This window comes from Balaenoptera musculus, chromosome 13 (assembly GCF_009873245.2).
Source record: "Balaenoptera musculus isolate JJ_BM4_2016_0621 chromosome 13, mBalMus1.pri.v3, whole genome shotgun sequence".
Taxonomy (NCBI): Eukaryota; Metazoa; Chordata; class Mammalia; order Artiodactyla; family Balaenopteridae; genus Balaenoptera; species Balaenoptera musculus.
The window spans coordinates 39901705-39914687 of NC_045797.1; positions in this window are offsets into that span (position 1 = coordinate 39901705).

Below are 12983 nucleotides of genomic sequence, written 5' to 3' on the forward strand. Positions count from 1 at the left end.
CCTGTTTGAGGTTCACTGATGCAACTGGAGATGCTGGCAAGGGAATTCTAGTTCTGTTACCCAGCTTCCTGACGATGGCTCAGTATTCTAAATTGCACAGATTATCTCTCTGCTCTGAAATCTTAATACAAATAACTTTTCAATAATTAGTAAGGTTTTATCACATGCATAAAGACATTGTAAAGTTATGAAAAACACTAATGTTGTTTTAATTGCCTTTAAGTTCCCTATGGGAGTTATATTTTCATAAGGATACCCCTTATAATACTCACAGTTGGGAGGACACATCTGAGTACAGAGAGGAGTACCTTTTAATTTGCTTAACTCTTTCAAGCCCTTCCTTTATCTTGTATCCCAAATACTGTTTGACTTTTATGTATAAAAATTCTCATTTGAGGACTGCATTCAATTTTTAAAAGATGGTAAATGGGAGATTCAAGTGCATACATAGGGGAGTAGCTAGGAATAGCTAGGCAAGAGAAAGGGAAAGGCCAGCAGTGAGATATCTTTGATCAACAAACCTAGGTATTAGGCATGTGGCATGCATGCTTCCAGAATGCAAGTGCGATTTATACTTTAATAAGAAACATGCAATTAAAATTTAATTCTCAAGATCACTTTCTTTAAAAGCAACAGAGATTTGTTAGAATTATTGGCCCCCTGCCTGGCCACTTTGGATACAGTGCATTGGGAATGCATAGTTGAATTGTCAAGCAAGCCTTGGGCATCTCTTTAGGTCTGATATGGAAGGACTCAACAATTTCCAGTTGGACCTTACATGCAAAACCCCTACCACCAACCAGGGAAGACCAATCAAGAATCATTGCTGCAGAAGTTTGTCATGCTCCTGCCATGCTGGAGTCCCCATCATCTTTCCCTTTTCCAGAGAATCTGCACTGTCCACTCCTAAAATTCATCCCCGTGTCCCCACTTCTCACCTCACCTCACTGTTGGTAAGTCAGCAAGAGTAAGAAATGAACAAAGGAAAGCTCTCCTCATCCTTGACTCTACTTTCCTGAATTCCAAATGGTATTCTTCAGTGTCGTATTCTTGCTTTTAGAATATAAAACCATATAACCATTGTTAAATGGTTATAAGAGACTGACCTTGACTAAGAAACATTCCCTTTGGTCTATATCAAAGTCTAGTGCAAAGCTCCTCATTCATTCAGATCCAGCTTGTTATAGATACTATGACCAATGGCTTAGAGCTTCCACTGCCCAACAGGTGGGATGGTGGGTGGAGGGAATATTAAATCCTTCTGATGAATATTTTGCCAGAGAAGGAGGAGGCATGTGTGCCAATATAATTTCTAACTCTTAACATGTTCTCTAATAAAAACCATGTGATATTATTTTATAATATCATAAGACATCTACATTATTGTAGGATGCAGAAACTTCAACTTCAGATTATATGGGCAATTTCTCTGAAAGAATAAAGAATGGATTCCAAGCTCCAAGCCACTGAGTTATAAAGAACTTATTGAACAACAAACACCTTTTTAAAAATACATTTGGGGACAAAATAAGCAGGGATGAAACCAAAAATGTTAGTTATATTTAAAATATTCAGTTGATATATATTATTAGCTTTTAAACAATACTGAATATTTGAATAAAGTTTAAAATCGTGCACATACACACCTCTATGTCATGTTATTTGAGCTTTCAAACTGGAACAGTGTCTTCCCTAAGAGATATTTAGCCACCTAATAAACAAGGGAAGATTAATTTAGGCTAGACAGAATTATGTATGTGCAAGCATGCCAGATTGGGGAAAAAGGAAACTCCAATTCTAGTTTTGACTACATTACCCTCTGGTTCTGAGATCTTGAGAAAGGCCCTTGGTCATTCTGGGTTCTCGGTAACTTCCCTAGGGACACAAGACTGAGCCCATGACCTTTAAGGTCCTTATTGAATATAATATTCTATGGTTCTAAGACTGATCTGATGGTACACAGCTATATAGCAGTGCAATTGATATGAGAGCAAAATTTAGTGCTCTTTCGCTAGACCTCTGTTTCTGCATGGACATAGCTTAAGGATTCCTGGAACTATTTGGGGAAGGATGAGGAAGATGGCAAGGAGGAACAGGGATGGTAATTATTTAGAAGAATAATATAGCTGGAGAAGTGGGATCGTGAACTAAGAATTCTTCACCCAAGCCACAGAGAGCAGGAGAAAAGAGACTTAGAAGCTGATAAAGTTTCAAACATGGGCACCAAATATACTCTTCTTTCCATGAGAAATGCACAAAGTGTTTGGTTAAAGGGGAAGGAGAATGAACACCTTACTGAACATCTCCAATCTTAGCCCTAGAACTTTTGGAATGCTGACTGTGGTCAGATCACAATCCTTTTGCGGTGAGATCAGCTGGATGGTCCACACTGGTCTGTGGAAAACCTTGGGTATAACCTGAAAATAAAGCAAATGTTCATTGATCCAGATTTTATGGACCTGGACAAAAAATAAACTCAAGAATTACTTTGAGTTCAAGTGTGACTTATGAAACATTATATGAGAAATGGAAATTGCAAAAGCAAAAATAAAGTGGAGGTGGGCTCTATATTATATGTGGATATTCTGCTCTATGCAAGGGGGTTTTCCAGGATTATTTAAAATACAAACTCCTTAGTCTTTCGTGTATATGAATATAGATATAGTTAATTAATTACTTAACAGAACTGGAAGTTGTAGGAAGATAAGATAGGCAAGTTGAATCACTTCAATTTGACTAGTAACAATAAAAATGAAGATAGAGGGACTTTCAGGATGCTGGAGGAGGAAGACATAGAGATCACCTTCCTCCCCACAAGTACATCAAAAATACATCTACATGTGGAACAGCTCCTATAGAATGCTGGCAGAATACCTCAGACTTCCCAAAAGGCAAGAAACTCCCCACGTACCTGGGGAGGGCAAAAGAAAAAAGGAAAAACTGAGACTAAAGAATAGGGATGGGAACTGCACCTCTGGGAGGGAGCTGTGAAGTAGGAAAAGTTTCCACACACTAGGGAGCCCCTCCACTGGTGGAGACGGGGGTTGGGGGGAAGCTTCGGAGCCACGGAGGAGAGTGCAGCAACAGGGGAGCAAAGGGCAAAGCAGAGAGATTCCCGCACAAAGGATCAGTGCCGACCAGCACTCACCAGACTGAGAGGCTTCTCTGCTCACCTGTCGGAGCAGGTGGGGGCTGGGAGCTGAGGCTTGGGCTGCAGAGGTCAGATCCCAGCGAGAGGACAGGGGTTGGCTGTGTGAACACAGCCTGAAGGGGCTAGTGCAGCACAGGCAGCTGGGAGGGAGTCCGGGAAAAAGTCTGCACCTGCCTAAGGGGCAAGAGAACATTGGTTGTGGGTGCCCTAGGAGAGGGGATTCATAGCACCGCCTAAACGAGCTCCAGAGACAGGTGTGGGCTGTAGCTATCAGCGCGGACACCAGAGACGGGCATGAAATGCTAAGCAAACGCTGTTGCAGCCGCCAAGAAGGCTGTGTGCAAGCACAGGTCACTATCCACACCTCCCCTCCTGGGAGCCTGTGCAGCCCACCACTGCCAGGGTCCTGTGATCCAGGGACAACTTCCCCAGGAGAACACACAGCGCGCCTCAGGCTGTTGCAACATCACGCCGGCCTCTGCCACTGCAGATTCACCCTGCATTCCGTATCCCTCCCTCCCCCCAGCCTGAGTGAGCTAGAGCCCCCTAATCAGCTGCTACTTTAACCCCATTTGTCTTGGCGGGAACAGACGCCCTCAGGCGACCTACACACAGAGGTGGGGCCAAATCCAAAGCTGAACCCTAGGAGCTGTGTGAACAAAGGAGAAAAAGGGAAATTTCTCCCAGCAGCCTCAGGAGCAGCAGATTAAATCACCACAATCACTTTGATGTACCCTGCATCTCTGGTATACCTGAATAGAGAATGAATCATCCCAAAATTGAGGCTGTGGACTTTGGGAGCAACTGTAGACTTGGGGTTTGCTTTCTGAATCCAATTTGTTTGTGGTTTTCTGTTTATCTTAGTTTAGTATTTACAGCTTATTATCATTGGTAGATTTTTTTTTTATTGATTTGGTTGCTCTCTTATTTTTTATATATATATATATTTTTTCTCTTTTTCTCTTTTTGTGAGTGTGTATGTCTATGCTTCTTTGTGTGATTATGTCTGTATAGCTTTGCTTTTGCTATTTGTCCTAGGGTTCTGCTGTCTGTTTTTAGTTTTTTGTTTTTTAAGTATAGTATTTAGCACTTGTTATCATTGGTGGATTTGTTTTTTGGTTTGGTTGCTCTCTTCTTTCTTTCTTTTTTTTATGACCTTTTTATTTTTAATAATATTTTTTATTTTTTATCTTAATAACTTTATTTTATTTTATTTTATTTTTCTTTCTTTCTTCCTTTTTAAATTTTCTCCTTTTCTTCTGAGTCATGTGGCTGAGAGGGTCTTGGTGCTCCAGCCTGATGTCAGGCCTGAGCCTCTGAGTGGGAGAGCCGAGTTCAGGACATTGGTCCACCAGAGACCTCCCAGCCCCACATAATATCAAATGTCGAAAGCTCTTCCAGAGATCTCCATCTCAGTGCTAAGAAACAGCTCAACTCAACGACCAGCAAGCTACAGAACTGGACACACTATGCCAAACAACTAACAAGACAGGAACACAACCCCACGCATTAGCAGAGAGGCTACCTAAAATCATACTAAGTTCACAGACACCGAAAAAAACACCATTGGACGTGGTCCTGCCCAGCAGAAAGAAAAGATCCAGGCTCATCCACCAGAACACAGGCACCAGTCCCCTCCACCAGGAAGCCTACACAACCCACTGAACCAATGGAAACTACGAACGTGCAACCTGCAAAAACGAGACCCCAAACACAGTAAGTTAAGCAAAGTTAAGCAAAATGAGAAGACAGAGAAACACACAGCAGATGAAGGAGCAAGGTAAAAACCCACCAGACCAAACAAATGAAGAGGAAATAGGCAGTCTACCTGAAAAAGAATTCAGAGCAATGACAGTAAAGATATCCAAAATCTTGGAAATAGAATAGAGAAAATACAAGAAATGTTTAATATGGAACTAGAAGAACTAAAGAGCAAACAAACAATGATGAACAACACAATAAATGAAATTAAAAATTCTCTAGAAGGAATCAATAGCATAATAACTGAGGCAGAAGAACGGATAAGTGACCTGGAAGATAAAATAGTGGAAATAACTGCCACAGAGCAGAATAAAGAAAAAAGTATGAAAAGAATTGAGGACAGTCTCAGAGACCTCTGGGACAACATTAAACACATGAACATTCGAATTACAGGGCTTCCAGAAGAAGGAGAAAAAAAGAAAGGGACTGAGAAAATATTTGAAGGTATTATGGTTGTAAACTTCCCTAATATGGGAAACGAAATAGTCAATCAAATCCAGGAAGCATAGAGAGTCCCATACAGGATAAATCCAAGGAGAAACATGCCAAGACATATATTAATCAAACAATCAAAAATTAAATGCAAAGAAAAAATATTAAAAGCAGCAAGGGAAAAGCAACAAATAATGTACAAGGGAATCCCCATAAGGTTAACAGCTGACCTTTCAACAGAAACTCTGCAAGCCAGAAGGGAGTGGCAGGACATATTTAAAGTGATCAAAGGAAAAAAACCATAACCAAGATTACTCTACCCAGCAAGGATCTCGTTCAGATTTGATGGAGAAATTAAAAACTTTACGGACAAGCAAAAGCTAAGAGAATTCAGCACCACCAAACCAGCCTTACAACAAATGCTAAAGGAATTTCTCTAGGCAGGAAACACAAGAGAAGGAAAAGACCTACAATAATAAACCCAAAACAATTAAGAAAATGGTAATAGGAACATACACATCGATAATTACCTTCAATGTAAATGGATTAAATGCTCCAACCAAAAGACACAGACTGGCTGAATGGATACAAAAACAAGACCCGTATATATGCTGTCTACAAGAGACCCACTTCAGACCTAGGGACACATACAGACTGAAAGTGAGGGGATGGAAAAAGATATTCCATGTAAATGGAAATCAAAAGAAAGCTGGAGTAGCAATTCTCATATAAGACAAAATAGACTTTAAAATAAAGACTATTACAAGAAACAAAGAAGGACACTACATAATGATCAAGGGATCAATCCAAGAAGAAGATACAACAGTTGTAAATATTTATGCACCCAGCATAGGAGCACCTCAATACATAAGGCAAATGCTAACAGCCATAAAAGGGGGAATCGACAGTAACACAATCATAGTAGGGGACTTCAGTACCCCACTTCACCAATGGACAGATTATCCAAAATGAAAATAAATAAGGAAACACAAGCTTTAAATGACACATTAAACAATATGGACTTAACTGATATTTATAGGACATTCCATCCAAAAATGACAGAATACACTTTCTTCCTAGTGCTCATGGAAAATTCTCCAGGATAGATCATACCTTGGGTCACAAATCAAGCCTTGGTAAATTTAAGAAAATTGAAATATTATCAAGTATCTTTTCAGACCACAATGCTCTAAGACTACATATCAAATTACAGGGAAAAAAAACTGTAAAAAAATACAAACACATGGAGGGTAAACAATACACTACTAAATAACGAAGAGATCACTGAAGAAATCAAAGAGGAAATCAAAAAATACCTAGAAACAAATGACAATGAAAACATGATGACCCAAAACCTATGGGATGCAGCAAAAGCAGTTCTAAGAGGGAAGTTTATAGCAATACAATCCTACCTCAAGACACAAGAAACATCTCAAATAAACAACCTAACCTTACACCTAAAGCAATTAGAGAAAGAAGAACAAAAGAATCCCAAATTTAGCAGAAGGAAAGAAATCATAAAGATCAGATCAGAAATAAATGAAAAAGAAATGAAGGGAACAATAGCAAAGATCAATAAAACTAAAAGCTGGTTCTTTTTTTTTTAATTTAATTTTATTATCTTTTGTATTTAGTTTTATTTACCATAACACTAGAGTTTAAATTATATCAGTTTGACTCACTTGGCTTAATTTCACACAGAAGAGACAATGTAAATTTGGAAATCACACTTACACATAGGATAGAGTTTAAATGTCATGCTTATGTTTTTTTTAAATTTTTAAATTTATTTTTTAATACAGCAGGTTCTTATTAGTTATCCATTTTATGCATATTAGTGTATATATTTCAATCCCAATCTCTCAATTCATCACACCACCCCCCCCCACCACTTTCCCCCCTTGGTGTCCATATGTTTGTTCTCTACATCTGTGTCTCTATTTCTGCCGTGCAAACCGGTTCATCTGTACCGTTTTTCTAGGTTCCACATATATGCATTAATATACAATATTTGTTTTTCTCTTTCTGACTTACTTCAGTTTGTATGACAGTCTCTAGATCCATCCACGTCTCTACAAATGACCCAGTTTTGCTCCTTTTTATGGATGAGTAATATTCCATTGTATATATGTACCACATCTTCTTTATCCATTCATATGTCGATGGGCATTTAGGTTGCTTCCATGACCTGGCTATTGTAAATAGTGCTTCAATGAACACTGGGGTGCATGTGTCTTTTTGAATTATGGTTTTCTCTGGGTGTATGCCCAGTAGTGGGATTGCTGGGTCATATGGTAATTCTACTTTTAGTTTTTTAAGGAACCTCCATACTGTTTTCCATAGTGGTAAAAGCTGGTTCTTTGAGAAGACAAACAAAATTGATAAACCATGAGCCAGACTCATCAAGAAAAAAAGGGAGGAGACTCAAATCAACAGAATTAGAATTGAAAACGGAGAAGTGACTCGGCAGAAATACGAAGGATCATGAGAGATTACTACAAGCAAGTATATGCCAATAAAATGGACAACCTGGAAGAAATGGACAAATTCTTAGAAAAGCACAATCTTCCAAGACTGAACCAGGAAGAAATAGAAAATATGAACACCAATCACAAGCACTGAAATTGAAACTGTGATTAAAAATCTTCCAACAAACAAAAGTACAGGACCAGATGGGTCCACAGGCGAATTCTATGAAACATTTATAGAAGAGCTAACACCTATCCTTCTCAAACTCTTCCAAAATATAGCAGAGAGAGGAACACTCCCAAACTCATTCTACGAGGTCACCAACACCCTGATACCAAAACCAGACAAAGATGTCACAAAGAAAGAAAACTACAGGCCAATATCACTGATGAACATAGATGCAAAAATCCTCAACAAAATACTAGCAAACAGACTCCAACAGCACATTAAAAGGATCATACACCATGATCAAGTGGGGTTTATCCCAGGAATGCAAGGATTCTTCAATATACGCAAATCAATCAATCTGATACACCATATTAACAAATTGAAGGAGAAAAACCATATGATAATGTCAATAGGTGCAGAAAAAGCTTTTGACAAAATTCAACACCCATTTATGACAAAAACCTTCCAGAAAGTAGGCATAGAGGGAACTTACCTCAACATAATAAAGGCCATATATGACAAACCCACAGCCAACATGGTTCTCATTGGTGAAAAACTGAAACCATTTCCGCTAAGATCAGGAAGAAGACAAGGTTGTACACTCTCACCACTATTTTTCAACATATTTTTGGAAGTTTTAGCCACAGCAATCAGAGAAGAAAAAGAAATAAAAGGAATCCAAATTGGAAAAGAAGAAGTAAAGCTGTCATTGTTTGCAGCTGACATGACACCATACATAGAGAATCCTAAAGATGTTACCAGAAAACTACTAGAACTAATAAATGAATTTGGTAAAGTAGCAGGATACAAAATTAATGCACAGAAATCTCTTGCATTCCTTTACACTAATTATGAAAAATCTGAAAGAGAACTTAAGGAAACATTCCCATTTACCATGTCAACAAAAAGAATAAAATACCTAGGAATAAACCTCCCTAAGGAGAAATCCCTCTATGCAGAAAACTATAAGACACTAGATGATAGAAATTAAATATGATACAAACAGATGGAGAGATACACCATGTACTTAGATTGGAAGAATCAACATTGTGTAAATGACTCCACTACCCAAAGCAATCTACAGATTCAATGCAATTCCTATCAAACTACCAATGGCATTTTTCACAGAACTAGAACAAAAAATTTCACAATTTGTATGGAAACACAGAAGACCCCAAGTAGCCAAAGCAATCATAAGAGAGAAAAACGGAGCTGGAGGAATCAGGCTCCCTGACTTCAGACTATACTACAAAGCTACAGTAATCAAGACAATATGGTACTGGCGCAAAAACAGAAATATAGATCAATGGAATAGGATAGAAAGCTCACAGATAAGCCCACGCACATATGGTCACCTTATATTTGATAAAGGAGGCAAGAATATACAGTGGAGAAAAGACAGCCTCTTCAGTAAGTGGTGCTGGGAAAACTGGACAGCTACATGTAAAAGAATGAAATTAGAACACTCCCTAACACATACACAAAAATAAACTCAAAATGGATTAAAGACCTAAATGTAATGCTAGACACTATAAAACTCTTAGAGGAAAACATAGGCAGAACACTCTATGACATAAATCACAGCAAGATCCTTTTTGACCCACCTCCTAGAGAAATAGAAATAAAAAGAAAAATAAACAAATGGGACCTAATGAAACTTAAAAGCTTTTGCACAGCAAAGGAAACCATAAACAAGATGTAAAGGCAACCCTCAGAATGGGGGAAAATATTTGCAAATGAAGCAACTGACAAAGGATTAATCTCCAAAATTTACAAGCAGCTCATGCAGCTCAACATCAAAGAAACAACCCAATCCAAAAATGGGCAGAAGACCTAAATAGACATTTCTCCAAAAAAGATATACAGATTGCCAACAAACACATGAAAGGATGCTCAACATCACTGATCATTAGAGAAATGCAAATCAAAACTACAATGAGATATCACCTCACACCGGTCAGAATGGCCATCTTCAAAAAATCTACAAACAAATGCTGGAGAGGGTGTGGAGAAAAGGGAACCCTCTTGCACTGTTGGTGGGAAGGTAAAGTGATACAGCCACTATGGAGAACAGTATGGCGGTTCCTTAAAAAACTAAAAATAGAACTACCATACGATCCCGCAATCCCACTACTGGGCATACACCCTAAAAATACCATAATTTAAGAAGAATCATGTACCACAATATTCACTGCAGCACTATTTACAATAGCCAGGACATGGAAGCAACCTAAGTGTCCACTGACAGATGAATGGGTAAAGAAGATGTGGCACATATATACAATGGAATATTACAAAAAGAAACAAAATTGAGTTACTTGTAGTGAGGTGGATGGACCTAGAGTTTGTCATACAGAGTGAAGTAAGTCAGAAAGAGAAAAACAAATACCGTATGCTCACACATATATATGGAATCTAAAAAAAAAAAAAAAAAAATGTTTTGAAGAACCTAGGGGCAGGACAGGAATAAAGATGCAGATGTAGAGAATGGACTTGAGATCACAGGGAGGGGGAAGGGTAAGCTAGGACGAAGTGAGAGAGTGGCATGGACATATATACACTATCAAATGTAAAATAGCTAGCTAGTGGGAGGCGGCCGCATAGCACAGGGAGATCAGCTCTGTGCTTTGTGACCCCCTAGAGGGCTGAGAGGGAGACGCAAGAGGGAGGGGATTTGGGGATATATGTATACGTATAGCTGATTCACTTTGTTATACAGCAGAAACTAACACAACATAAATGAATGGTCCATTTTTTGGAGCAGAATTATGAAACAGTAGTTTCCTTCTGAAATCATGCTAAATTATGTTTTCCACTTAGAGGTACAGCAGTGCGATCAGACAGAAGTGTCAATCTAATGGCACCATGGAGGCATATTCAATGAGTACTTTTCTGTATCTTATTTTCATCCTCTTTAAATGGGAGTAGTGGTAGTACTGAACTCACAGCTATATTGTGAGAATTATATAAGGTAATACATGTCAATCATGCCACACATAGTTATGGCTTCTACTTTTCCAGTCTTACTCTTCAATGTTAATATTATTATTACCTGTTTAAAAATGTACACACTATTCAAAAATATTTCCTCTACCTCAAAAACACATATTACAATTTGTAATCGTACACTCATTTATGTGGTTAATTGAATAATGTCATCTCTCCCATTAGGCTGTATGCTCCCTGGCTCTGTTTCCTTCCATCTGTTCACCTCTGCACCCCGACATCTTCCATGGTACCAGCACATAGGATTAGAAACATATTAGATAGACACTATTTGGCCATTTTTTGAACTGCCAAAATGACATTTTCAAGTAGCTCAACCTAAGTCCTCAGTACATGACTTTTCCTTTTGAAATTATGCTAAAATCTGCTTTTTATTTTAAATTCTAGCAAAACCCATTTTCCAATAGGTAGAGAACTGCAAAGCAGCAACTAAAGGCTGTATATCCAACTGAGTTAGGCACACACGCACACACACACACACACACACACACACACAAACTTACTAACAACCAAACAACAACTCCTTTCTTCTCTTGCCACACCCCCATATCTGCACCCACCATCGTCCATTTGCTTCAAGAGTAGAAGCAGAAAAGGAAATAGGTCTGTGGAATATTCTGGGGTTAGAGGTGTCTTGCTATACCTGGCTGTAGAGGGTCATCACTGGAGAAAGCTGTACTTTTCTGTGAGCTTTGTTATTTTGTCCATATCTCTTTGTTACTGTTATAGGGGTCAGTCGTGTGAGAAAGCCAGGGAGCCTGGAGATTGTTATGCACCAAATTCTGTTTAATATATATTTCATAGGGGCATATTTCTTGCATCTACAAAAGTCAGATGCTATTACAATCATTTTAACATCGACATTTCCTTTTTGTGGACTGTATTCGTTCTGTTTCCATCTTCACAAGTACTTCCAAACCCTGCATATCATTTCTCTCTCAACCACCACTTGCTCCTCTCTCCACTTTTCTCCCCTCTGTTGGAAGAGAGAGTCTTTGGTCTGTAGAACGTATCCTAAACTTTAATCTACCAACACTGTTCACATCAATAAGGATTTTTTTCTCACCCTTCATCTATACCATGGGATCAACTCATTGCCCTCTTGACCTCTTCTGGGAGTAGAATTAATACTACACACACATTCCCTATGATGCTTTATCTTGGGGGCTGGATCAGTGGTATATTTCCAGTCTTCTTTGTTGTGTCTGATTCAATGTCAGTGCCGTTTGAACCATGGGGTATGTCCCCGCCTGCCACTATTTGTCAGGATCTGTTTGGAACTAAGAGTCCAGGAAGAAAGGCTTTAAATGAGCAAAATGAATGAAGGAGGAAAGAAGCCAGTACATAAACAACAGAGATTTTGCTGCAATTAAATGGGGGACCATGATCAGATGGAAGCTGGTTAATATTTTCAATATTTATCAACGATGATTTGTGATGGGATAGTCATCACAAATAGTCATGGATAAGTATCTTCAGCCTAGAATCCTGGCAGGCCTCTCCAGACGAGAAATACTCAATATGTTTACCAGATTAATAAAATATATTCCATGAAAACCACTGCAGGTCTTATGCAGTGATTTACCACTGGCAGAAAACCAAACAAGACAATAATTTGACTGATAAAAGGGATGGATCTACATTTGCCCTGTCCTGAGTTGTAATTGCTTTATTCATTTGAATGTTCTCAGGACTATATAATTTTAGGGTTGGAACTTGGAGAGGGCCATTTTCTAAAACTAACCTGTGAAACTACTCAAAGTGAGCTCCAGTCCCACATTATTAGAAGATGATGTAAGAATTTTGGGAGACAGGAAGGCATGGGGAATAACTTATTTAGTAAACACTTCATTCATTTTGGCCTTCTAGCATCTGAAGCCATTTCCTTGTTTCAGAGAATACCCATCTTATCTAACAGAGCCTGCCTCCTAATATGCAGTCTCAGAATTCCAGATATTTGCTTTCTTAAGCATCCTTGCAAGTAAGTGGAGGGCCT